The sequence below is a fragment of the Hyperoodon ampullatus genome, assembly GCF_949752795.1.
Source record: "Hyperoodon ampullatus genome assembly, chromosome: X".
Classification (NCBI taxonomy): Eukaryota; Metazoa; Chordata; class Mammalia; order Artiodactyla; family Ziphiidae; genus Hyperoodon; species Hyperoodon ampullatus.
Genome location: NC_136913.1, coordinates 146,792,604 through 146,816,441, shown reverse-complemented (window position 1 = coordinate 146,816,441; position 23,838 = coordinate 146,792,604).

Below are 23,838 nucleotides of genomic sequence, written 5' to 3'. Positions count from 1 at the left end.
GAAGACCATGGATAATTGTGATGACCTGCGTCACGGGGCATTGTGATGACAAGTGTTATGGAACATTGTGATCAGAGTGGTTTGGTGCATTGTGATGACAGAGGTCATTGAGCATTTTGATTTCGTTGTGATGACAATAGCATGAAATATTATGGTGATGGGCACGGTGCATTTTGATGACAGGGTTCATGGAGCATTGAGATGAAAAGGGGCATGGAGCATTGTGATTACAAGGGTGTTGGAGCATTGTGATGACAAGGGCATGGATCATTGTGATGAGGAGGCCATGGAGCATTCTGATGACATGAGTCATGGAGCTTTGTGATGACAAGGGCATGGAGAATTTTGATTACAGTGGTCATGGAATATTGTGTTGAGAGGGGTGAGGAGTATTGTGATGACTAGTGATGGAACCTTGTGATATCTGTGGTGAGAAGGAATTTTGAGGAGAAGTGCATGGAGCATTGTGATCACAAGGTTTATGGAGCATTTTGATGAAAAGTGCATGGTGCATTCTGATGACATGGGTTATGGATCATTGTGCTGACACGCACATCGAGCATTGTGATGACAAGGGTCACAGAGCATTGTTATTAAAGTTTCATGGAGCATTGTGGTGACAAAGGTCACAGAGCTTTGTGTGACGAGGTGAGGGAACAATGTGATGAAAATATCATGAAGCATTGTGATGAATGGAGTCACGGAGCATTGTGATAACAGGGGTCTTGGAGCATTGTGATGAAAAGGGAATGGATCATTGTGATGAAAAAGGCATGTAGCCTTGTCATGACAGTGTTCAAGGAGCATACTGATGACAAGTGTCAGCGAGCATTGTGATGCCAAGTGTATTGAGCATTGTGGTGACAAAGGTCATGGAGCATTGTGATGACAAGGCCGTGGAACATTGTGATGGCAGGGGTCATGGAGCATTGTTATTACAGGTGTAATGGAGCATTGTGATGACAAGGGCATGGAGCAATGTGATGAGAGATTTCATTGAGCATTGTGATGACAATGACATGGAGCATTGTGATGACAAGGGCATGGAGCAATGTGATGAGAGATTTCATTGAGCATTGTGATGACAATGACATGGAGCATTGTGATGCCAAGTGTCATGGAGCTTTGTGATGAGAAATGTCATGGGGCATTTTGATGACAAGGGCGTGGTGCATTGTGATGAGAGGGCAGGGAGCATTGTGATGACAGGGTCATGGAGCAATTTGAATAAAAGGGTCATGGAATATTTTGATGACAGTGGTTATGGAACATTGTGATGTCAGGGGTCATGAAGCATTGTGATGAAATGGGTCATGGAGCATTTTGTGAGAGGGGTTATGGAACATTGTGATGTCAGGGGTCATGGAGCATTTTGATCATAAGAGCATGTTGAACTGTGATGACAGTGGTCATGGAACATTGTGATGACAGGGGTGAGCGAGTATTGTGATGACTAGTGATGGAACATTGTGATATATGTGGTGAGAGAGCATTTTGAGGAGAAGTGCATGGTGCAGTGATGACAAGGTTTATGGAGTATTGTGCTGACACGTGCATTGTGATGACAAGGGTCATGGAGCATTGTGCTGACAAAGGCATGGAGCTTTGTGATGACAAATGTCACAGAGCATTATGAGAAAAATTTCATGGAGCATTGTGGTGACAAAGGTCACAGAGCTTTGTGTGACGAGGTCATGGACCACTGTGATGACAAATGTTATGAAGCATTGTGATGACTGGAGTCACAGAGCATTATGATAAAAGGGGTCTTGGAGCATTGTCATGAAAAGGGAATGGATCATTGTGATGAAAAAGGCATGGAGCCTTGTCATGACAGTGTTCAAGGAGCATACTGATGACAAGTGTCAGCGAGCATTGTGATGCCATGTGTATTGAGCATTGTGGTGACAAAGATCATGGAGCATTGTGATGAGAAGACCTTGCATAATTGTGATGACGAGCGTCATGGGGCATGTGATGACAAGTGTTATGGAACACTGTGATCAGAAGGGTTTGGAGCATTGTGATTACAGAGGACATGGAGCATTTTGATTTCATTGTGATGACAATAGCATGAAATATTATGCTGATGGGCACGGTGCATTGTGATGACAGGGTTCATGGAGCATTGAGATGAAAAGTGCCAGGGAGAATAGTGATTACAGAGGTCTTGGAGCATTGTGATGACAAGGATCATGGAGCCTTGTGATGACAAGTCCGTGGAACATTGTGATGGCAGGACTGAGCGATTATTGTGATGACTAGTGATGGAACATTGTGATATATGTGGTGAGAGAGCATTTTGATGAGAAGTGCATGGAGCATTGTGATGACAAGTTTTATGGAGCATAGCGATGAAAAGGATGTGGAGCATTGTGATGAAAAGAGCATGGCGCATTGTGATGACATGTGTCATGGAGCATTGTGCTGACAAGTGCATGGAGCATTTTGATGACAAGTGTCATGGAGCATTGTGCTGACAAAGGCATGGAGCATTATGATGACAAGGGACACAGAGCATTGTGATGAAAATTTCATTGAGCATTGTGGTGACAAAGATCACAGAGCCTTGTGTGACGAGGGCAAGGACCATTGTGATGAGACAGGTCATGAATCATTGTGATGACTGGAGTTATGGAGCACTGTGATGACAGGGGTAATGGAGCATTGTGATGACAAGGGCATGGAGCAATGGGATGACAGGGGCATGGAACATTGGTCTGACAAATTTCATGAATTATTGTGATGACAGTGGGCATCGAGCATTGAGATGACAAGGGCATGGAGCATTGTGGTGACAAAGGTCACAGAGCCTTGTGTGACGAGGGCATGGACCATTGTGATGAGAAAGTTCATGAATCATTGTGATGACTGGAGTCACGGAGCACTGTGATGACAGGGGTCATAGAGCATTGTGATGACAAGGGCATGGAGCAATGTGATGACAGGGGCATGGAACATTGGTCTGACAAATTTCATGGATTATTGTGATGACAGTGGGCATGGAGCATTGAGATGACAAGGGCATGGAGCATTGTGGTGACAAAGGTCACAGAGCCTTGTGTGACGAGGGCATGGACCATTGTGATGAGAAAGGTCATGAATCATTGTGATGACTGGAGTCACGGAGCATTGTGATGACAGTGTTCATGGAGCATTGAGATGAAAAGTGGCATGGAGAATTGTGATTACATTGGTCTTGGAGCATTGCGATGACAAGGGTCATGGAGCCTTGTGATGACAAGACCGTGGAACATTGTGATGGCAGGGGTCATGGAGCATTGTTATGAGAGGTGTAATGGAGCATTGTGATGGCAAGGGTCATGGAGTTTGTGATGACAAATGTCATTGGACATTTTGAAGACAAGGGCGTGGTGAATTGGGATGTGAAGGGCAGGGAGCATTGTGATGACATGGTCATGGAGCAATCTGAATAAAAGGGTCATGGAATATTTTGAAGACAGCGGTTATGGAACATTGTGATGTCAGGGGTCATGAAGCATTGTGATGAAATGGCTCATGGAGCATTTTGTGACAGGGGTTATGGAACACTGAGATGTCAGTGGTCATGGAGCATTGTGATGATAAGGGCATGTAGCTCTGTGATTAGAGTGGTCATGGAACATTGTGATGACAGGGGTGAGCGAGTATTGTGATGACTAGTGATGGAACAGTGTGATATATGTGGTGAGAGAGCATTTCGATGAGAAGTGCATGGAGCACTGTGATGACAAGTTTTATGGAGCATAGCGATGAAAAGGATGCGGAGCATTGTGATGAAAAGTGCATGGCACATTGTGATGACATTTGTCATGGAGCATTGTGCTGACAAGTGCATGGAGCATTTTGATGACAAGTGTCATGGAGCATTGTGCGGACAAAGGCATGGAGCATTGTGATGACAAGGGACAAAGAGCATTGTGATGAAAATTTCATGGAGCATTGTGGTGACAAAGATCACAGAGCCTTTTGTGACGAGGGCATTGACCACTGTGATGAGAAAGGTCATGAATCATTGTGATGACTGGAGTCACGGAGCACTGTGATGACAGTGGACATGGAGCATTGTGATGACAGGGGCATGGAGCAATGTGATGACAGGTTCATGGAACATTGGTCTGACAAGTTTCATGGATTATTGTGATGAGAGTGGGCATGGAGCATTGTGGTGACAAAGGTCACAGAGCCTTTTATGACGAGGGCATGGACCACTGTGAGGACAAAGGTCATGAATCATTGTGATGACTGGAGTCACGGAGCATTGTGATGACAGGGGTCATGGAGCATTGTGATGACAAGGGCATGGAGCATTGTTATGAGAGGGGCATCGAACATTCGTCTGACATGTTTCATGGATTATTGTGATTACAGAGGGCATGGCACATTTTGATGACAAGGGCATGGAACATTGTGATGACAAGGTCATGGAGTATTGTGAAGAGAGGTGTCAGGGAGCATTGTGATGACATATGTCATTGTCCATTGTGATGACAATGGCATGGAGCATTGTGATACCAAGTGTCATGGAGGATTGTGATGACAAATGTAATGGAGCATTTTGATGACAAGGGCTTGGAACCTTGCAATGACAAGGGTCATGGATCATTGTGTTGACAAGGGCATGGACCATTCTGATGAAAAGGTGCATGGAGCATTGAGATTACAGGGGATTTGAAGCAATGTGATGACAAGGGCATGGAGTATTGTGATGAGAAGGCAATGGAGCATTCTGATGACATGCGTCATCGAGCTTTGTGATGAAAAGTACATAGAGCATTGTGATTACAGGGGTCTTGGAGCATTGTGATGAAAAGGGAATGGATCATTGTGATGAAAAATGCATGGAGCCTTGTCATAACAGGCTTCAAGGAGCATACTGATGACAACTGTCAGGGAGCATTGTGATGATAAGTGTATTGAGCATTGTGATGACAAAGATCATGGAGCATTGTGATGAGAAGACCATGGATAATTGTGATGACCAGCGTTATGACAAGTGTTATGGAACATTTTGATCAGAAGGGCTTGGTGCATTGTGATGACAGAGGTCATTGAGCATTTTGATTTTATTGTGTTGACAATAGCATGAAATATTATGGTAATGGGCACGGTGCATTGTGATGACAGGGTTCATGGAGCATTGAAATGAAAAGGGGCATGGAGCATTGAGATTACATGGGTGTTGGAGCATTGTGATGACAAGGGCATGGAGCATTGTGATGAGAAGGCCATGGAGAATTCTGATTAAATGTGTCATGGAGCTTTGTGATGACAAGGGCATGGAGAATTGTGATTACAGGGGTCATGGAATATTGTGATGACAGGGGTGAGGGAGTATTGTGATGACTAGTGATGGAACATTGTGATATCATTGGTGAGAAGGCATTTTGTGGAGAAGTGCATGGATCATTGTGATGACAAGGTTTATGGAGCATTTTGATAACAAGGATGTGGAGCATTGTGATGACAAGTGCATGGTGCATTGTGATGACATGTGTTATGGAGCATTGTCATGACACGCACATCAAGCATTGTGATAACAAGGGTCACGGACCATTGTGCTGACAAAGGCATGGAGCTTTGTGATGACAAGGGTCACAGAGCATTGTGATAAATATTTCATGGAGCAATGTGGTGACAAAGGTCACAGAGCTTTGTGTGACGAGGTCATGGACCATTGTGATGACAAATGTCATGAAGCATTGTGATAACTGGAGTCACGGAGCATTGTGATAACAGGTGTCTTGGAGCATTTTGAAGAAAAGGGAATGGATCATTGTGATGAAAAAGGCATGCAGACTTGTCAGGACTGTGTTCAAGGAGCAAACTGATGACAAGTGTCAGCGAGCATTGTGAAGCCAAGTGTATTGAGCACTGTGGTGACAAAGGTCATGGAGCATTGTGATGCGAAGACCTTGCATAATTGTGATGACGAGCGTCATGGGGCATGTGATGACAAGTGTTATGGAACACTGTGATCAGAAGGGTTTGGAGCATTGTGATGACAGAGGACATGGAGCATTTTGATTTCATTGTGATGACAATAGCATGAATCATTATAATGATGGGCATGGTCCATTGTGATGACAGTGTTCATGGAGCATTGAGATGAAAAGTGCCATGGAGAATTGTGATTACCGATGTCTTGGAGCATTGTGATGACAAGGATCATGGAGCCTTGTGATGACAAGGCCGTGGAACATTGTGATGGGAGGGGTGAGCGAGGATTGTGATGACTAGTGATGGAATGTTGTGATATATGTGGTGAGAGAGAATTTTGATGAGAAGTGCATGGATCATTGTGATGACAAGTTTTATGGAGCATAGCGATGAAAAGGATGTGGAGCATTGTGATGAAAAGAGCATGGCACATTGTGATGACATGTGTCATGGAGTATTGTGCTGACAAGCGTATGGAGCATTTTGATGACAAGTGTCATGGAGCATTGTGCTGACAAAGGCATGGAACATTGTGATGACAAGGGACACAGAGCATTGTGATGAAAATTTCATGGAGCATTGTGGTGACAAAGATCATAGAGCCTTGTGTGACGAGGGCATGGACCATTGTGATGAGAAAGGTCATGACTCATTGTGATGATTGGAGTCACGGAGCATTGTGATGACAGCGGTCATGGAGCACTGTGGTGACAAGGGCATGGAGCAATGTGATGACAGGGGCATGGAACATTGGTCTGACAAGTTTCATGGATTATTGTGTAGACAGTGGGCAGGGAGCATTGAGATGACAAGGGCATGGTGCATTGTGCTGACAAAGGCATGGAGCTTTGTGATGACAAGGGTCACAGAGCATTGTGATAAAAATTTCATGGAGCAATGTGGTGACAAAGGTCACAGAGCTTTGTGTGATGATGTCATGGACCATTGTGATGACAAATGTCATGAAGCATTGTGATGACTGGAGTCACAGAGCATTGTGATAACAGTGGTCTTGGAGCATTGTGATGAAAAGGGAATGGATCATTGTGATGAAAAGGGCATGGAGCCTTTTCATGACAGTGTTCAAGGAGCATACTGATGAGAAGTGTCAGCGAGCATTGTGATGCCAAGTGTATTGAGCATTGTGGTGACAAACGTCACGCAGCATTGTGATGAGAAGACCTAGCATAATGGTGATGATGAGCGTCATGGGGCATGTGATGACAAGTGTTATGGAACATTGTGATCAGAAGGGTTTGGAGCATTGTGGTGACAGAGGACATGGAGCATTTTGATTTCATTGTGATGACAATAGCATGAATCATGATGATGATGGGCACGGTGCATTGTGATGACAGGGTTCATGGAGCATTGAGATGAAAAGTGGCATGGAGAATTGTGATTACAGAGGTCTGGGAGCAATGTGTTGACAAGGGTCATGGAGACTTTTGATGACAAGGCCGTGGAACACTGTGATGGCAGTGGTCATGGAGCATTGTTATGACAGGTGTAATGGAGCATTGTGATGACAAGGGCATGGATCAATATGATGAGAGATTTCATTGACCATTGTGATGACAATGTCATGGAGCATTGTGATGCCAAGAGTCATGGAGCTTTGTGATGACAAGGGCCTGGTGCATTGTGATGAGAAGGGCAGGGAGCATTGTGATGACAGGGTCATGGAGCAATTTGAATAAAAGGGTCATGGAATATTTTGATGACAGGGGTTATGTAACATTGTGATGTCAGGGGTCATGAGCATTGTGATGAAATGGGTCATGGAGCATTGTGATGACAAGGGCTTGGTGTATTGTGATGACAAGTGTCATGGAGTATTGTGATGACAATGGCAGGGAGCATTGTGATGTCAAGGGACATTGAGAATTTTTATAACAATGTCATCAAGCATTGTGATGACAAGCAAATGGAGCTTGCTATGAAAAGGTTCAAGGAGCATTGCAATGACAAGAGCATGTAACATTGTGATGAGAAATTTCATGGAATATTGTGAGGACAAAGATGTGGAGAATTGTGATGACAAGGTACATGGAGAAATGTGATGGCAAAACCGTGGAGCATTGTGCTGAGAAGACCATGGATAATCGTGGTGACAAGCATCATGGAGCATTATGATGACAAGAGCCATGGAGTATTCTGACATAAGATATCACTTATGAAGGAAATATAAACATGTGTACACATGAACTGAATTAGTAAAGAGAACAGATTCTCACATATAGAAAACATACTTATGCCTGCTTACGGGGAAAGGAGAGGTGGGGAGATGCATAAAACCAGAGTCTGATATTAACACAGGAACCATTCCATAATCAAAATAAAGAATAGACAAGACCTACTCCTTCCTCAGTGAACGGGACTCAACACCCCTATTCTCTGCAGAAGAATATATCTGACTAGTAAGATTCTTAAAACCTATGTATTGATATGTCTCCGTAAGGGAATCAAGTGTGCCTAGACTGGCATACACATGGCAGGGAGAATCAGCTGAAACCCACGATAAAAAGGAATTTAAAAACAAAACAAAAAAACAGCGAAGTTCTTTACAATTCCTTCAGGGGCTCTGATGAAACCTGGAATGACCCTATCTACAATGACAGCTGGATGTGGCATACGGCTGGACACTTGGGACTGAGAAGATTGGTCAGATTTGTTGAGCAAATGCAGACCTTTTAAAGCAATAATGCGTGGCACCCATTCCTTGGGTCCCAACTCTCCAGATAGAATGGAATATTATTACAACTATAACATGTATGGGAAACCTAGAGAATGGACACACTGTGAATACGAAAGGTTTCTAAAACTCAACTAATAGTCCCTCTCCTCTTGCTCCGGTTTCACTTTCCAACTGATTTACTATCAATCTCCCAACATGGAGAGACAGCCCCTTTAACCTCCTGGTTCGCACAGGTTGCCAAATTGGCAAAGGATGAAAGGGAAGAGGGAGTACCAATGAGAGAGTAGCTGTTAGGCATTTGGACGGGCACATGTCACTCTAATTTCCCGGCACGAAGAAGTATTAACCAAAGTCTCAGCCAACCGCCGGGATCCAGTATAGTTCCTGAACCAACATTTGGGGCTTGCGATCAGCTCACAAAAAACGAGTTGAAAAATGGAGCTCAGGGGCACAGCAATTCACAAGCTGGGAGAGTAATAAAGGACAACAATCTTCCAAAAATCTGTTGAGGGAAGGCAACGAGGTGGACTTGAAAGCCAGCAAGAATAGTAGGAAACAGATTTCAAGAGGTACATTGGAATCACCTTTAAGACACAGGAAGAGGGGCAGAATTTCGACATTGATGCACTTGGACAAAAAGGGCGTATGCATTTTCTCCAGAATATATTCAGGAGAAAACGCATACGCCCTTTTTGGCCAAGCAAGCAAGCGGGCAATGCAAATCTGCACTACAAAGAAGTATAACTTCCCACCGGTCAAAAGGGACAGCCACAAAATGTGTAAAAAAACAGAAAGGCAAGACAGGCCCTCGAGAACAGGGAGCCTAGTTATGCTGATGGGCAGGATGTAAATTGACAACTGCCTCTCTAGAGGAATGAATTGTGTTCCCTAAAACAAGTAAACAACAGAGCTACAGAGCCAAGGGCACTTCCAGTCTAGGGAATATACCTTGGGAAAACTGAAAATCAATAAGACATAGCCACCCCAAAATTTACGGCTGCACTGCTTACAAGAACCTCAACTTGTGTCCACCTAAAATATCCCAGGAAAGACAAAAATGGTTCAAGAAATTGTGTTACTTACGTACGATGGAATATCCCTCAGCCATGAAATCAATGTCATAAGGCCAGTAGCAGCAAAATGAGTGGATTCAGGTACGATGATTCTAAGTGAAATAAGTCACAGAGAAAAAGAAACTTATATGATATCACTTATGAATGTCCTGTAAACATGGCTGGATACACATGGACTGAGTTAGGAAAGAGAACAGAGTGTCACATTTAGAAAACACTCCTGTGCCTGCTTAAAGGTGAAGGAAAGGTGGGGTGATGCATAAAACCAGAGTTTGATATTAGTACAGGAACCGTTCAAAAAACCAACTATGGAATAGACAAGACCTACACTTTCCTCAGTGAAAGGGACGCAAAACCCCATATTTCCCACAGAGGAATATATCTGACTAGTAAGTATCTTAAAACCAATCTATTGATATGTCTCTCAAAGGGAATCAAGTGTGTCTAGACTGGCATAAACATGGCAGTGAGAATCAGCTCAAACCCACTATAAAAAGGAATTTCAAAAACAAAACAAAAAACAGGGAAATTCTTTACAATTCCTACAGGGGCTCTGATGAAACCCTAAATGACCCTATCTACAACGACAGCTGGATGTGGCATAAGGCTGGACACTTGGGACTGAGAGAATTGATGAGATTCGTTGAGCCAATGCAGACCATTTAAAGCAATAATGTGTGGCACAAATTCCAAGGGTCCCAGCTCTCCAGGTTGAAGGGAATATTACTACAGCTATAACATGTACGGGAGACCTAGAGAATGGACACGCTGTGAATACGAAAGGTTTCTAAAACTCAACTAATATTCCCTCTCCTGGTGCTCCGGTTTGACTTTCCAACTGCTTTACTATCAATCTCCCAACTTGGAGAGACAGACCCTTTAACCTCCTGGTTCTCACAGGTTGCCAATTTAGCAGACGATGTAAGGGAAGAGGGAGAACCAATGAGAGAGTAGCTGTTAGGCATTTGGACGGGCACATATCACTCTAATTTCCCGGAAGGAAGGAGAATTAACCAAAGTCTCAGCCACCCTCCCGGAACCAATATAGGTCCTGATCCAAAATTTTGGACTTGCGGTCAGCTCACAAAAAACGAGTTGAAAAATGGAGCTCAGGGGCACAGCAATTCACAAACTGGCAGAGTAATAATGGAAACTATCGTCCAAAAATCTGTTGAGGGAAGGCAATGAGGCGGACTGGAAAGCGAGCCAGAATAGCAGGAAACAGATTTCAAGAGGTACATTGGAATCACCTTTAAAGCACAGGAAGAGGGGCACAACTTCGACAGTGATGCACTTGGCTAAAAATGGCATATGCGTTTTCTCCTCAATATATTCAGGAGAAAACGCATATGCCCTTTTTGGCCAAGCAAGCAAGCGGGCAATGCAAATCTGCACTACAAAGAAGTATCATTTCCCACCGGTCAAAAGGGACAGCCACAAAATTTGTAAAAAAACAGAAAGGCAAGACAGGCCCTCGAGAACAGGGAGCCTAGTTATGCTGATGGGCAGGATGTAAATTGACAACTGCCTCTCTGGAGGAATGCATTGTGTTCCCTAAAACAAGTAAAGAACAGAGCTACAGAGCCAAGGGCACTTCCAATCTAGGGAATATACCTTGGGAAAACTGAAAATCAATAAGACAGAGCCACCCCAAAATTTACGGCTACACTGCTTACAAAAACCTCAACTTGGGTCCACCTAAAATATCCCAGGAAAGACAAAAATGGTTCAAGAAATTGTGTTACTTACGTACGCTGGATTATCCCTCAGCCATGAAATCAATGTCATAAGGCCACTAGCAGCAAAATGAGTGGATACAGGTACGATGATTCTAAGTGAAATAAGTCACAGAGAAAAAGAAACTTATCATAAGATATCACTTATGAAGGTACTGTAAACATGGCTGGATACACATGAACTGAGTTAGGAAAGAGAACAGAGTCTCACATTTAGAAAACACTCTTATGCCTGCTTAAAGGGAAGGAGAGGTGGGGTGATTAATAAAACCAGAATTTGATATTAGTACAGGTACCGTTCCAAAAACCAACTACAGAAGAGACAAGGCCTACACCTTCCTCAATGAAAGGGACTCAAAAACCCATATTTCCCGCAGAGGAATATATCTGACTAGTAAGAATCTTAAAACCAATGTACTGATAAGTCTCCATAAGGGAATCAAGTGTGTCTATACTTGCATAAACATGGCACTGAGAATCAGTTCAAACCCACTATAAAAAGGAATTTCAATAACAAAACAAAAAAACAGGGAAATTCTTTACAATTCCTTCAGGGGCTCTGATGAAACCTGGAATGACCCTATCTAAAATGACAGCTGGATGTGGCATAAGGCTGGACACCTGCGACTGAGACGATTGGTGAGATTCGGTGAGCAAATGCAGACCATTTAAAGCAATAATGAGTGGCACACATTCCAAGGGTCCCAACTCTCCAGGTTGAAGGGAATATTACTACAGCTATAACATGTTTGGGAAACATAGAGAATGGACACACAGTGAATAAGAAAGGTTTCTAAAACTCAACTAATAGTCCCTCTCCTGGTGTTCCGGTTTGAATTTCCAACTGCTTTACTATCAATCTCCCAACTTGGAGAGATAGCCCCTTTAACCTCCTGGTTCGCACAGGTTGCAAATTTGTCAGAGGACGAAAGGGAAGAGGTAGCCCTAATGAGAGAGGAGCTGTTAGGCATTTGGACTGGCACATGTCACTCTAATTTCCTGGCAAGAAGAAGAATTAACCAAAGTCTCAGCCAACTGCCGGGAACCAGGCTAGGTTCTGTACCAAAATTTTGGACCTGCCGTCAGCTCACAAAAAAACGAGTTGAAAAATGGAGCTCCGGGCCACAGCAATTCACAAACTGGCAGAGTAATAAAGGACAACTATCGTGCAAAAATCCGTTGAGGGAAGGCAACGAGGCGGACTTCAAAGCGAGCCAGAATAGCAGGAAACAGATTTCAAGAGGTACATTGGAATCGCCTTTAAAACACGGGAAGAGGGGCACAACTTCGACAATGATGCCCTTGGCCAAAAAGGGGGTATGCGTTTTCTCCTGAATATATTCAGGAGAAAACGCATATGCTCATTTGGCCAAGCAACCAAGCGGGCAATGCAAATCTGAACTACAAAGAAGAATCATTTCCCACATGTGAACAGGGACATCCACAAAATGTGTAAAAACCAGAAAGGCAAGATAGGCCCTGGAGAACAGGGAGCCTAGTTATGCTGATGGGCCTGATGTAAATTGCCAACTGCCTCTCTGGAGGAGTGCATTGTGTTCCCTAAAACAAGTAAAAAACAGAGCTACAGATCCAAGGGCACTTCCAGTCTAGGGAATATACCTTTGGAAAACTGAAAATCAATAAGACAGAGCCACCCCAAAATTTAGGGCTGCACTGCTTACAAGAACTTCAACTTGGGTACACTTTATATACCCCAGGAAAGACAAAAATGGTTCAAGAAATTGTGGTACTTACGTATGATGGAATATCCCTCAGCCATGAAATCAATGTCATAAGGCCAGTAGCAGCAAAATGATTGGATTCAGGTACGATGATTCTAAGTGAAATAAGTCACAGAGAAAAAGAGTCTCATCATAAGATATCACTTATGAAGTCCTGTAAACATGGCTACACATGAACTGAGTTAGGAAACAGAACAGAGTCTCACATTTAATAAACATTCTTATGCCTGCTTAAGGGGAAAGGAGAGGTGGGGTGATGCATAAATCCAGAGTTTGATATTAGTACAGGTACCGTTCCAAAAACCAACTATGGATTATACAAGTCCTAAACCTTCCTCAGTGAAAGGGACTGAAAACCCCATATTTCCCGCAGAGGAATATATCTGACTAGTAGGAATCTTAAAACGTATTCATTGATATGTCTCCGTAAGGGAATCAATTGTGTCTAGACAGTCATAAACATGGCAGTGAGAATCATCTCAAACACACCATAAAAAGGAATTTCAAAAACAAAACAAAAAAATATGGAAATTCTTTACAATTCCTTCAGGGGCTCTGATGAAACCTGGAATGACCCTATCTACAACGACAGCTGTATGTGGCACAAGGCTGGACACTTGGGACTGAGAGGATTGGTGAAATTGGGTCAGCAAATGCAGACCACTTAAAGCAATAATGCGTGGTACACATTCCAAGGATCCCAACTCTCCAGGTTGAAGGGAATATTATTACAGCTATAACATGTACGGGAAACCAAGAGTATGGACACAATGTGAATATAAAAGGTTTCTAAAACTCAACTAATAGTCCTTCTCCTGGTGCTTCGGTTTGAATTTCCAACTGCTTTACTATCAATCTCCCAACTTGGAGAGACAGCCCCTTTAAACTCCTGGTTCTCACAGGTTGCAAGTTAGGCAGAGGATGAAAGGAAAGATGGAGAACCAATGAGAGAGTAGCTGTTAGGCATTTGGACAGGCATATGTCACTCTAATTTCCCGGCAGAAAGAAGAATTAACCAAAGTCTCAGCCACCCGCCGGGAACCAGTATAGATCCTGAACCAAAACTTTGGACATGCGGTCAGCTCTCAAAAAACGACTTGAAGAATGGAGCTCAGGGGCACGGCAATTCAAAAACTGGCAGAGTACTAAAGGGCAACTATCGTCCAAAAATCTGTTGAGGCAAGGCAACGAGGTGGACTTGAAAGTGAGCCAGAATATCAGGAAACAGGTTTCAAGAGGTACATTGGAATCGCATTTAAAGCACAGGAAGAGGGGCACAATTTCGACTATGAAGCACTTGCCCAAAAAGGGCGTATGTGTTTCCACCTGAATATATTCAGGAGGAAACGCATTCGCCCTTTTTGGTCAAGCAAGCAAGCGAGCAATGCAATTCTGCAGTACAAAGAAGTATCACTTCCCAGCGGTCAAAACGGACATCTGCAAAATGTGTAAAAACTAGAAAGGCAAGACAGGTCCTGGAGAAGAGGGAGCCTAGTAATGCTGGTGGGCAGGATGTAAATTGCCAACTGCCTCTCTGGAGGAGTGCATTGTGTTCCCTAAAACAAGTAAACAACTGAGCTACAGAGCAAAGGGCACTTACAGTCTAGGGAATATACCTTGGGAAAACTGAAAATCAATAAGACACAGCCACCCCAAAATTTAGGGCTGCACTGCTTACAAGAACCTCAACTTGGGTACACCTTAAATATCCCAGGAAAGACAAAATTGGTGCAAGAAATTGTGGTACTTACGTACGACGGAATATCCCTTAGCCCTGAAATCAATGTCATAAGGCCAGTAGCAGCAAAATGAGTGGATTCAGGTACGATGATTCTAAGTGAAATAAGTCACACAGAAAAAGAAACTTTTCATAAGATATCACTTATGAGGGTCCTGTAAACATGGCTACACATGAACTGAGTTAGGAAAGAGAACAGAGTCTCACATTTAGAAAACACTCTTATGCTTGCTTAAGGGGAAAGGAGAGGAGGTGTGATGAATAAAAACAGAGTTTGATATTCATACAGCTACCGTTCCAAAAACCATATATGGAATAGACAAGACCTACACCTTTCACAGTGAAAGGGACTCAAAACGCCATATTTCCCGCAGAGGAATATATCTGACTAGCAAGAATTTAAAACCTACGTATTGATATGTCTCCATAAGGGAATCAAGTGGGTCTAGACTGGCATAAACATGGCAGTGAGAATCAGCTCAAACCCACTATAAAAAGGAATTTCAAAAACAAAAGAAAAAAAAGGGGAAATTCTTTATAATTCCTACAGAGGCTCTGATGAAACCAGGAATGGCCCTGTGTAGAAGGACAGCTGTATGTGGCATTATCCTGGACACTTGGGACTGAGAGGTTTGGTGAGATTCAGTGAGCAAATGCAGACCATTTAAAGCAATAATGCGTGGCACACATTCCAAGGGTCCCAACTCTCCAGGTTGAAGGGAATATTACTACAGCTATAACATGTACGGGAAACCTAGAGAATGGACACACTGTGAATACGAAATGATTCTAAAACTCAACTAATAGTCCCTGTCCTTGTGCTCTGGTTTGACTTTCCAACTGCTTTACTATCAATCTCCCAAATTGGAGAGACAGCCCCTTTTACATCCTGTTTCGCAGAAGTTGCCAATTTGGCAGAGGATGAAAGGGAAAAGGGAGAACAAGTGAGAGAGTAGCTGTTAGGCATTTGGACGGGCACATGTCTCTCTAACTTCCCGGCAGGAGGAAGAATTAACCAATATCTCAGCAACCCGCCAGGAACCAGTATAGGTCCTGAACCAAAATTTTTGACTTGCGGTCAGCTCACAAAAAAACAAGTTGAAAAATGGAGCTCAGGGGCACAACAATTCACAAACTGGCAGAGTAATAAAGGACAACTATCGACAAAAAATCTGTTGAGGGAAGACAACGAGGCAGACTTGAAAGCAAGCCAGAATAGCAGGAAACAGATTTCAAGACATACATTGGAATCACCTTTAAAGCACAGGAAGTGGGGCACAACTTCGACAATGATGCACTTGGCCAAAAAGTGCATATGCGTTTTCTCCTGAATATATTCAGGAGAAAAAGCATAGGCACATTTGGCCAAGCAACCAAGCGGGCAATGCAAATCTGAACTACAAAGAAGCATCATTTCCCACAGGTGAACAGGGACATCCACAAAATGTGTAAAAACCAGAAAGGCAAGACAGGCCCTGGAGAACAGGGAGCCTAGTTATGCTGATGGGTGGGATGTAAACACCCAACTGCCTCTCTGGAGGAGTGCATTGTGTTCCCTAATACAAGTAAAAAGCAGAGCTACAGAGCCAAGGGCAATTCCTTTCTGGGAAATATACCTTGGGAAAACTGAAAATCAATAAGACAGAGCCACCCCAATATTTAGGGCTGAACTGCTTACAAGAACCTCAACTTGGGTACAACTTAAATATGACAGGAAAGACAAAAGTAGTTGAAGAAATTGTGGTAGTTACGTACAGCGGAATATCGCTCAGCCATGATATCAATGTCATAAGGCCAGTAGCAGCAAAATAAGTGGATTCAGGTAAGATGATTCTACGTGAAATAAGTCACACTGAAAAAGGAACTTATCATAAGATATCACTTATGAAGGTCCTGTAAACATGGCTACATATCAACTGAGTTAGGAAAGAGAACAGAGTCTCACATTTAGAAAACACTCTTATGCCTGCTTAAGGGGGAAGGAGAGGTGGGGTGATGCATAAAACCAGAGTTTGACATTATTACAAGTACCGTTCCAAAAACCAAATACGGAATAGAAAAGACCTACACTTTCCTCAGTGAAAGGGACTGAAAAACCCATATTTCCCACAGAGGAATATATCTGACTAGTAAGAATCTTAAAACCTATGTATTGATATGTCTACATAAGGCAATAAAGTGTGTCTAGACTGTCATAAACATGGCAGTGGGAATCAGCTGAAAACCACCATAAAAATGAATTTCAAAAATAAAACAAAAAAACAGGAAATTCTTTACATTTCCTTCAGGGACTCCCATAAAACCTGGAATGACCATATCTACAACGACAGGTCGATGTGTCATAAGGCTTGACACTTGGGATTGAGATGATTGGTGCGCGTGGGTGTGCAAATGCAGACCCTTTAAAGCAATAATGCGTGGCACACATTCCATGGGTCCCAACTCTCCAGGTTGAAGGGAATATTACTACAGATATAACATGTATGGGAAACCTAGAGAATGGACACACTGTGAATAGAAAAGGTTTCTAAAACTCAATTAACAGTCCCTCTCCTGGTCCTCCAGTTCTACTTTCCAACTGCTTTACTATTAATCTTACAAATTGGAGAGACAGCCCCTTTAACCTCCAGGTTCGCACAGATTGCCAATTTGGCAGAGGATGAAAGGGAAGAGGGAGAACCTATGACAGAGCAGCTGTTCGGCATTTGGACGGGCACATGTCACTCTAATTTCCCGGTCGGAAGAAGAATTAATCAAAGTCTCAGCCACCCGCCGGGAACCAGTATAGGTGCTGAACCAAAATTGTGGATTTCCGGTCAGCTCACAAAAAACGAGTTGAAAAATGGAGCACAGTGACACAGCAATTCACAAACTGGCAGATTAATAAAGGACAACTGTCGTCCAAAAATCTGTTGAGGGAAGGCAAGGAGGCGGACTTGAAAGCGAGGCAGAATAGCAGGAAACAGATTTCAAGATGTACATTGGAATAGCCTATAAAGCACAGGAAGAGGGCCACAACTTCGACAATGATGCATTTGGCAAAAAGTGCATATGTGTATTCTCCTGAATATATTCAGGAGAATACGCATATGCCCATTTGGCCAAGCAACCAAGCAGGCAATGCAAATCTGCACTACAAAAAGCATCATTTCCCAGAGGTGAACAGGGACATCCACAAAATGTGTAAAAACCAGAAAGGCAAGACAGGCCTTGGAGAACAGGGGGCCTAGTTATGCTGATGGGCGGGATGTAAATTGCCAACTGCCTCTGTGGAGGAGTGCATTGTGTTCCCTAAAAGAAGTAAACAACAGAGCTACAGAGCCAAGGGCACTTCATTTCTAGGCAATATACCTTGGGAAAACTGAAAATCAATAAGACAGGACCACCCCAAAATTTAGGGCTGCACTGCTTACAAGAATCTCAACTTGGGTACACCTAAAATATCCCAGGAAAGACAAAAGTCGTTGAAGAAATTCTGGTAATTACGTACGATGGAATATCCCTCAGCCATGAAATCAATGTCATAAGGCCAGTAGCAGCAAAATGAGTGGATTCAGGTACGATGATTTTAAGTGAAATAAGTCACAGTGAAAAAGAAACTTATCATAAGATATCACTTATGACGATCCTGTATACATGGCTACACGTCAACTGAGTTAGGAAAGAGAACAGAGTCTAACATTTAAAAAACATTCTTATGCCTGCTTAGGGGGAAGGAGAGGTTGGGTGATGCATAAAACCAGAGTTTGATATTAGTACAGCTACCGTTCCAAAAACCAAATATGGAATAGACAAGACCTACACCTTCATCAGTCAAAGCTACTCAAAACCCCATATTTCCCGCAGATGAATATATCTGACTAGTAAGAATCTTAAAACCTATGTATTGATATGTCTCCATAAAGGAATCAAGTGGGTCTAGACTGGCATAAACATGGCAGTGAGAAGCAGCTCAAACCCACTATAAAAAGGAATTTCAAAAACAAAACAAAAAAACACGGAAATTCTTTACAATTACTAAAGGGGCTCTGATGAAACCTGGAATGGCCCTGTGTACAAGGACAGCTGGATGTGGCATAAGCCTGGACACTTGAGACTGAGCGGTTTGGTGAGATTCAGTGAGCAAATGCAGACCAATTAAAGCAATAATGAGTGGCACATATTCCAAGGGTCCCAACTCTCCAAGTTCAAGGGAATATTACTACAGCTATAACATGTACGGAAAACATATAGAATGGACACACTGTGAATACGAAAGGTTTCTAAAACTCAACTAATACTACCTCTCCTGGTGCTCCGGTTTGAATTTCCAACTGCTTTACTATCAATCTCGCAACTTGCAGAGACAGCCCCTTTAACCTCCTGGTTCGCAGAAGTTGCCAATTTGGCAGAGGATGAAAGGGAAGAGGGAGAACCAATGAGAGAGTAGCTGTTAGGCATTTGGACTGGCATTTGTCACTCTAAATTCCGTTAAGGAAGAAAAATTAACCAAAGTCTCAGCCACCCACCAGGAACCAGTATATGTCCTGAACCAGTATTGTGGATTTGAGGTCTGCTCACAAAAAACGAGCTGAACAATGGAGCTCGGGGGAACAGCATTTCAAAAACTGGCAGAGTAATAAAGGACAACTATCGTCCAAAAATCTGTTGAGGGTAGACAATGAGGCGGGCTTGAAAATAAGGCAGAATAGCAGGAAACAGATTTCAAGAGGTACATTGGAATCGCCTTTAAAGCACAGGATGAGGGGCACAACTTCGACAATGATGCACTTGTCCAAGAAGTGCATATGTGTTTTCTCCTGAATATATTCAGGAGAAAATGCATAGGCCCATTTTGCCAAGCAACAAAGTGGGCAATGCAAATCTGCACTACTAAGAAGTATCATTTCCCACAGGTGAACAGGGACATCCACAAAATGTGTAAAAACAGAAAGGCAAGACAGGCCCTGTAGAACAGGGAGCCTAGTTATGATGATTGGCGGGATGTAAATTGCCAACTGGCTCTCTGGAGGAGTGCATTGTGTTCCCTAAAACAAGGAAACACCAGAGCTACAGAGCCAAGGGCACTTCCAGTCTAGGGAATATACCTTGGGAAAACTGAAAATCAATAAGACAGAGCCACCCCAAAATATAGGGCTGCGCTGCTTACAAGAACCTCAACTTGGTTACATTTTGATGACAAGTGCATGTCGCATTGTGATAACATGGGTCATGGAGCAATGTGCTGACAAGCACATCGAGCACTCTTATGACAAGTGTTAGGGAGCATTGTGCTGAGGAAGGCATAGAATATGGTGATCACCAGTGTCAGAGAGCATTGTGATGAAAAGTTCATGGAGTATTGCGGTGACAAAGTCACAGAGACTTGTGATGACGAGGGTATGGACCATTGTGATGACAAAGATCATGAATCATTGTTATGACGAGTCACAGAGCATCGTGATGACAGGTTCATGGAGCATTGTGATGACAAGGGCATGGAGCATTGTGATGAAAGTGTTATAGAGCATTGCTCTGACACGATTTATGGACTATTGTGATGAGAGTGGGCATGGCGCATTGTGATGACAAGGGCATGGAGCATTGTGATGACAAGGTCATAGATTATTGTGAAGAGAGGTGTCAGGGAGAATTGTGATGGCATATGTCATGGCCCATTGTGGTGACAATGGCATGGGGAATTGTGATGCCAGGTGTCATGGAGTATTGTGATGACAAAGGTAATGGAGCATTGTGTTGACAACGGCTTGGAGCACTGTGATATCAAGGGTCATGGAGCATTGTGATGACAAGGGCATGGAGCATTGTGAGGACAACGGAAATTGAGAATTTTGATGACAATATCGTGAAGAATTTTGATGACAGTGGCATGGAGCTTGCTATGAAAGGGGTCATATGGCATTGAGATGAAAATTTCATGGAAAATTTTGATGACAAGTGCATGTAACATTGTGATGAGAAGTGTCATGGAGCACCTTGATGACAGTGACGTGGAGAATTCTGATGACAAGGGACATGGAGCATTGTTATTACCAGGGAATGGAGCATTGTGATTACCAGGGAATGGAGCATTGTGATAGCAAGACCGTGGAGCACTGTGATGAGAAGGCCATGAATAACTGTGATGACGAGCCTCATGGAGGATTGTAATGACAAGGGGCATGGAGCATTCTGATGACAGTTGTCATGGAGAATTGTGATGACAGGGGTCATGGAACATTGTGATGACAGTGGTCATGGAGCATTGTGATGACAAGGGTCACGGAGCATTCTGATGATAAGCTTGTGGAGTATTGTGATGACAATGGCATGGAGCATTGTGATGAAAAGGGCATGGATCATTGTGATGAAAAAGTCATGGAGCGTTGTCATGAGAGGGTTCAAGGAGCATACTGATGACAAGTGTCAGGGAGCATTGTGATGACCAGTGAATTGAGCATTGTGATGACAATAGTCATGGAGCATTGTGAAGAGAAGACCATGGAAAATTGTGATGACGAGAGTCATGGACCTTTGCGATGACAAAGGTCATGGAGCATTTTGATGACAGTGGTGTTGTGCATTGTGATGAGAAGGGCAGGGAACATTGTGATGACAGGGTCATGGAACAATTTGATGAAAAGGGTCATGGATCATTTTGATGACAGGGGATATGGAACATTGTGATGTCAGGGGTCATGGAGCTTTGTGATGAATAGGGTCATGAAGCATTTTGATGCCAGGGGTTATGGAACATGGTGATATCAGGCGTCATGGATCATTGTGATGACAAGGGCATGGAGCATTGTTCTGAAAATTTCATGGATTATTGTGATGAGAGTGGGCATGGGGCATTGTGATGACAAGGGCAGGGAACACTGTGATACATGGTTCATGGAGGATTGTAATGACAAGGGCATGGAGCATTGTGATGAGAAGGGCATCGAGCATTGTGATGACAAATGTCATGGAGCTTTGTGATGACAAGAGCATGGAACAATGAGATCAGAGGGTTCATGGAGCATCGTGATGACAATGGCATGGAGCATTGTGATGCCAAGGTTCATGGAGATATGTGACGACAAATGTCATGGAACATTTTGATGACAAGGGCGTGGTGCATTGTGTTGTGAAGGGAAGGGAGCATTGTGATGACAGAGTCGAGGAGCAATTTGATGAAAAGGGTCATGGAAGATTTTGATGATATGGTTATGGAACATTGTGATGTCAGGGGTCATGGAACATTGTGATGACAGGGGTGAGGAAGTATTGTGATGACTAGTGATGGAACATAGTGATATTAGTTGTGAGAGAGCATTTTATTGAGAAGTGCATGGAGCATTGTGATGACAAGGGTTTATGGAGCATTGTGATGACAAGGTTGTGGAGCACTGTGATGACAAGCGCATGGCACATTGTGATAACATGGGTCATGGAGCAATGTGCTGACAAGCACATGGAGCATTGTGATGAAAAGGGGGATGGAGCACTGTGCAGAGAAAGGCATAGAGCATTTTGATGACAAGGTTCAGAGAGCATTGTTATGAAAAGTTCATGGAGCATTGTGGTGACAAAGTCACAGAGACTTGTGATGATGAAAGCATGGACCATTGTGATGACAAAGTTCATAAAGCACTGTGATGACTGGAGTCACGGAGCATTGTGATGACACGGGAATGGAGCATTGTGATGACATGAGCATAGAGCATTGCTCTGACAAGTTTTATGGATTATTGTGATGACAGTGGGCATGGCACATTGTGATTACAAGGGCATGGAGCATTGTGATGACAAGGTCATACAGTATTGTGAAGACAGCTGTCAGGGAGTATTGGGATGATATATGTCATGGTCCATTGTGATGAGAATGGCATGGGGCATTGGAATGCCAAGTGTCATGGCGGATTGTGATGACAAAGGTAATGGAGCATTGTGATGACAAGGGCTTGGAGCTTCGTGATGACAAGGTCATGAAGCATTGTGATGACAACATCATGGAGCATTGTGATGACAAGGGACTTTGAGAATTTTGATGACAAGGTCGTGAAGCATTGTGATGACAAGCGTATTGAGCTTGCTATGAGAGGGGTCATGGAGCATTGCGATGAAAAGTGCATGGAGAATTGTATTGACAAGAGCATGTAACATTTTGATGAGAAGTGTCATGGAGCATTGTGATGAAAAGGACATGTAGAATTGTTATGTCCAGGTCATGGAGCATTGGGATGACAAGACCGTGGAGCATTGTCATGAGAAGACCACGCATAATTGTGATGAGGATCGTCATGGAGCACTGTAATGACAAGGGGCATGGAGCATTGTGATGACAGGTGTCATGGATCATTGTGATGAAAAGTGTCATGGACCATTCTGATGACAAGCTTGTAGAGTAATGTGATGACAATGGCATGGAGCATTTTGATGAAAAGGGTATGGAACATTGTGATGAAAAAGGCATGGAGCCTTTTAATGACAGTGTTCAAGGAGCATTCTGATGACAAGTCTCAGGGAGCATTGTGATGACAAGTGTATTGAGCATTGTGATGACAAATTTCATGGAGCATTGTGATGACAGGCATCATGATGCGTTATGATGACAAGTGTTATGAACATTGTGATCACAAGGCTTTGGAGCATTGTGATGACAGAAGTCATGTATCATTTTCATTTCAAGGAGCATGGATCATTGTGATGACAAGGGCATGAAGCAATGTGAACCCAAGGTTCATGGAGGATTTTGATGCAATGGGAATGGAGTATTGTGATGACAAGCGCATGGAGCATTGTGATGACAAGGTCATGTAGCATTTTGCTGACAAATGCATGGAGCATTTTGATGACAAGTGTCATGGAGCATTGTGATTACAGGGGTCATGGAGCATTGGGATGGCAAGGGCATGGATCATTGTGATGAAAAGGGTCATGGAGCATT